Here is a 5,423-nt window from a genome sequence, read left to right on the forward strand (position 1 = left end):
TAGCCGGTTGAGCTATAGGCGCCGAGCCCAACATATATTTTTAAAACAACAAATTGAACCCAATTTAAACCATTTGTTAAATAAAAGTGACTGTATGCTTCTAGGGCATCAGGAGAATAAGGTTTTAAAAAATTTGTAATATGAGCTGGCACCTGTGGCTCAAAGGAGTAGGGCACCGGCCCCATATACTGGGGGTGGTGGGTTTAAACCCGGTCCTGGCCAAAAACTACAAAAAAAAAAAAAAAAGAATTATAATATGAAAGGAAATCATTCATATTTATATTTCAGAGTTTTAGTTGAACTAAAATATTTCAATTTTCCTATTTTTGTAAGCTACATGCTTAATTTTTTTGAGTTTTTCAGTGTAATTTATTTTAGAACATTCTGACCTTCAAATTTATCTATTCCTTGACTCCATAAGGCCTTTGCAGTCTGCTTAAGTATTTTCTATTTAATAATGTATTTTTTTTACCTTTTTATTTTGACGTAATTTTCAGTTTGAGGAAGAGTTGCAGGGATGGTGCAGTTTCCATTTGACCTCACCCATCTTCCCCTACTGTTAATATCGAAATAATGTCGATGAAATGCTGTTAAACCACAGATACTATTCAGATTGCCTCAGTTTTTTTATTCTCCAGAAATAGACTGAACTTTTTTTTTGCAGTTTTTGGCTGGGGCCAGGTTTGAACCCACCACCTCCGGTATATGGGGCCAGCACCCTACTCCTTTGAGCCACAGGTGCTGCCCCTTGATTGATTGATTGATTGATTTTTGAGACAGAGCCTCAAGCTGTCGCCCTGGGTAGAGTGCTATGGCATGACAGCTCACAGCAACCTCCAACTCCTGGGCTTAAGCGATTCTCTTGCCTCAGCCTCCCAAGTAGCTGGGACTGTAGCCTGCCACAACACCTGGCTAGTTTTTGGTTGCAGTTGCCATTGTTGTTTGGCAGGCCAGGGCTGTATTCGAACCCGCCAGCTCAGGTGTATGTGGCTGGCACCTTGGCCACTTGAGCTACAGGTGCTGAGCTTGAATTTTTGTAGTTATTTATTTTCTCACATTTTTACTAAATCTAGAATGTCATCAAACAAGATTAACACCAGTCAAAAATATTTTGCTATTAATTAGGCAATACAGTAAGTGTTTTAAATTTGGATTCATTTAGATTCTCAATGGTCCTCTGCCTCAGCCTAAGTGTCTTGTTTGCATGGAAAAATTACCAAGTGCAACAAGAATGCCAAGTAAGCCTCACAGGGCAGGCACTTCACACTGTATCTAATGTTATGTAGGAATGTGTCTGGGATGTTTAAAAGTAATCTGGTATAAAGAGCTTTTTTTTTCTGGTCACCCTTGGTAGAATGCTGTGGCATCATAGCTCACAGCAACCTCAAACTCTTGGGCTCAAGTGATTCTCTTGCGTCAGCCTCTCGAGTAGCTAGGACTACAGGCACCCACCACAATACTCTGTTGATTTTTTCTTGCAGTTGTTACTGTTGTTTAGCAGCCCCAGGCTGGGCTCAAACCCACCACCCTTGGTGTACGTGGCTGGCACTGTAACCACTGTGCTGAGCCAGTATAGATAGCTTTTTTAAAAATAATTTTCATATTAGTGTCCAATTGTGCTCAAGAAGTGCTATAGTTAGATCATGTGATGCTTTGCTGAGAACAAAACACCTCACGGGTCTGCAGAGTCACTCATTTTACAAAACTGTATGAAATTTATCAAAACCCTGCTTGGGACCATGGAAGCACAGTCAGTGGACACATGGTCCTGTATACACCTGACACAGAAGCAACACTAAGGAATCTTCCGCTACGGATTGCTGGGTCCACAAGTATCACCTGGCTGCTCTGTTAGCTTTACAAGTTAAAAGCTATTTTGTCCAGTGAGGTGGCCCCTAACCTGCAGGGGCCTGACCTTGTCCTGAGATGGTCTGAATGTGAGGAAGCAAATGCCGTCTACACGGCCTGGCGCCTGTTTCTCTCCATGTTCGTCATTCTGCAGCACACTGTCAAAAGACATATTCAGTCCAAAGCTTATGAACTAAAGAATGACAGGGAAAACGAGTTGCAATAATAATTTCGCCTTTTAATTCTTGTGAAGGCTGGTTAATGGATTTGAAAAATGGTTTACTAGACCGACCGCTTTGGAGTACCTGAATGAATGTAATAAACAATAGCTTATCACACAGTTAACAAATATATGGATTTACAGCAAAATCCAACTTTGAAAAAAGTGAAAATGAGTAATTTAGTTGGTGTTGAGTCCTAAATAAAATTGAGAACGGATAGAACATTGTGAATTATGCCATACAAAAAAGCTTGGCGAGGGGAGCACCTGTGGCTCAGTGAGTTGGGCACCAGCCCCATATACCGAGGGTGGCGGGTTCGAACCCGGCCCCAGCCAAACTGCAACAAAAAAATAGCCGGGCATTGTGGCAGGCGCCTGTAGTTCCAGCTACTTGGGAGGCTGAGGCAAAAGAATCGCCTAAGCCCAAGAACTGGAGGTTGCTATGAGCTGTGACACCATGGCACTCTACCAAGGGCAACAGAGTGAGACTGTCTCTAAAAAAATAAATAAATAACATAAAATAAAAAAGCTTGGTAGGATGGGAAACCCTGAATGAATGTCTTGTCTTCAAGACATTGGAGGAGACGGGGAAGTACCAGATTGAGGTTCGGGTTGCAGTTGAGAAGTTTTTCTCCACTGAGTAGACAGGTCCATACTCTGCTCCATTTGCTGTCATCAGCCAGTGTACATCAAGTGATTCCCTGATTTGTTTATTTCCCTTTGTTCATATTCCCTGTCCCTTGGTTGTACTCAGCTTATGAGGAGGTGACTGGAGCTGCCAACAAGAATCTGTTAAGACTACACGCTGTGGCTTACCCCTGTAGTCCTAGCACTTTGGGATACTGAGGCAGGCAGATTGCCTGAGTTCAGGAGTTTGAGACCAGCCTGAGCAAGAGTGAGACCTAGTCTCTAAAACATAGCCATGTTTTAGCAAGTGCCTGTAGTCCTAGCTACTCAGGAGGCTGAGACAAGCGGATCACTTAAGCTCAAGAGTTTGAGGTTGCTGTGAGCTATGATGCCTCAGCACTCTACTGAGGGAAAGAAAAATGAGACTGTGTCTCAAAAAATAATAATAGGGCAGTGCCTATGGCTCAGTGGGTAGGGCACTAGCCCCATATACTGAGGGTGGTGGGTTCAGGGCCAGCCTCGGCCAAACTGCAAGAAAAAAATAGCCAGGCATTGTGGAGGATGCCCGTAGTCCCAGCTACTCAGGAGGCTGAGGCAAGGGAATCGCCTAAGCCCAGGAGTTGGAGGTTGCTGTGAGCTGTGTGACACCACAGCACTCAAATGAGGGCGATAGATTGAGACTCTGTCTCTACAAAAATAATAATAATTGTCAAAATTCAGTAATCCCGACTTGGCACCTATATGTCAGTGGTTAGGGCACCGGCCACATACACCAGGTTGGCGGGTTTGAACCCAGCCCTGGCCTGCTAAACAACAATGACAACAACAACAAAATAGCCAGGCATTATTGTGGGTGCCTGTAATCCCAGCTACTTGGGAGGCTGAGGCAAGAGAATTGCTTGAGCCCAAGAGTTTGAGGCTTCTGTGAGCTATGACGTCATAGCATTCTACTGAGGGCAAAATAGTGAGACTCTCTCTCAAAAAAAAGTAATCCCATGGAAGTGAGCTGGGCACAGTGGTTCACGCCTGTAATCCCAGTTCTCTGGGGAGCTAAGGTGGAAGGATTGCTTGAACTCAGGAGCTGGAGACCATCACTACTAAAAACAAAAAAAACTAACCAGGAGTTGGGGATGCCTGTACTCCCAGCTCCTTGGGAGAGTGAGGCAAGAGGATCACTTGAGCCCAAGAGTTTGAAGTTGCTGTGAACTATGATGATGCCATGGCACTCTACCCAGGGCAACAGAGTGAGACTCGCAAAAAACAAAAAAAAATTATTATTATTTGGAAGTTTACAGGAGTTGATATTAATGTCTTTTCTAGTATCTTGTATTCTAGTTGTCTATATAATGTAAAGAAAAATGGATTACCCTTTTTTTTTTGAGATGCTTTTTTTTTTCTTTGAGACAGAGTCTCACTTTGTCACTCTGGGTAGAGTGCTGTGGCATCATAGCTCCTAGCAACCTCAAACGCTTGGGCTCAAGTGATTCTCTTGCCTCAGCCTCCTGAGTAGGTGAGACTACAGGCACCCACCACAATGTCTGGCTATTTTTAGAGATGGTGTCTTGCTCTCACTCAGGCTGGTCTCAAACATGTGAGCTCAGGCAATCTACCTGCCTCGGCCTCTCAGAGTGCTAGGATTACAGTGGTAAGCCACCACGCCCGGCCAAGATGTTCTGCTCTATTGCCCTGGATAGAGTGCATTGGTGCCATCATAGCTCACTGCAACCTCAAACTCCTGGGCTCAAGCAATTCTCCAGCCTCAACCTCCTGAGTAGCTGGGATTATAGGTATGTACCATCACACTTAGCTGGTTTTTTTCTATTTGTAGTAGAGACGGTGTCTTGCTCTTGTTCAGGCTAGTCTCAAACTCGTGAGCTCAAGTTTCCTCCTGCCTCAGCCTCCCAGAGTGCTAGATGAGCCACTGAACCAACTGGAACACCTTTTATCTTCAAGCCCAGAACAGATGTCCCCTCCCTGTCCCTCTCCCAGTGAGACTGCTGGGTGCCCCTTACTCCCTTCCTGTGGCTACTGTGGGACTCTGCTGTTCACAGAACTACCTCTGTCTACTCATTCTCTTCAATTCCTCTTACCCAGACTGGCCACAGGATGGACATGTCCTAGTATGCTTTTTCTTTGCTGTGCTCTCAGGTGATCACTCAGGGGCAGCTAGGAGGCCAGGCCTGAGTAGTCCTGCTCTTTGATGCTCAGCATGCTCTAAGTGCTTAGTAGTGCCAACTTTTTGTTAGTTCTAATGAACCAAAAGCCTTTGTTCCAGGCCTTTACAGGCAATATCCCTTCCCTGAAGGATTCCCTGTGGCTGCCACGGAGGCAAGAGCCACTATTGTAAGACTGTGCCTATTTCCTGGACTCCTTCCCTGGAGACCAACAGCCTCTTGGGCTCAGAAGCCTCCATGATGCTGCCTCTGTCACTGGTGCCCATCAAGGGCGATTGGGTTTTTTTTGGTTTGTTTTTGTTTTTTGTTTTTTGAGACAGAGTCTCACTTTGTCACCCTCAGAGTGCTGTGGCATCATAGCTCACAGCAACCTCAAACTCTTGGGCTCAAGTGATTCACTTGCCTCAGCCTCCTGAGCAGCTGGGACTACAGGCACCTGCCACAATGCCTGGCTATTTTTAGAGATAGGGTCTTGCTGTTGCTCAGGCTGGTATGGAACCCATGAGGTCAGGCAATCCACCCACCTTGGCCTCCCAGAGTGCTAGGATTACAGA

The sequence above is a fragment of the Otolemur garnettii genome, unplaced genomic scaffold (assembly GCF_000181295.1).
Source record: "Otolemur garnettii isolate 467f Iridium unplaced genomic scaffold, OtoGar3 scaffold00044, whole genome shotgun sequence".
Lineage (NCBI taxonomy): Eukaryota > Metazoa > Chordata > Mammalia > Primates > Galagidae > Otolemur > Otolemur garnettii.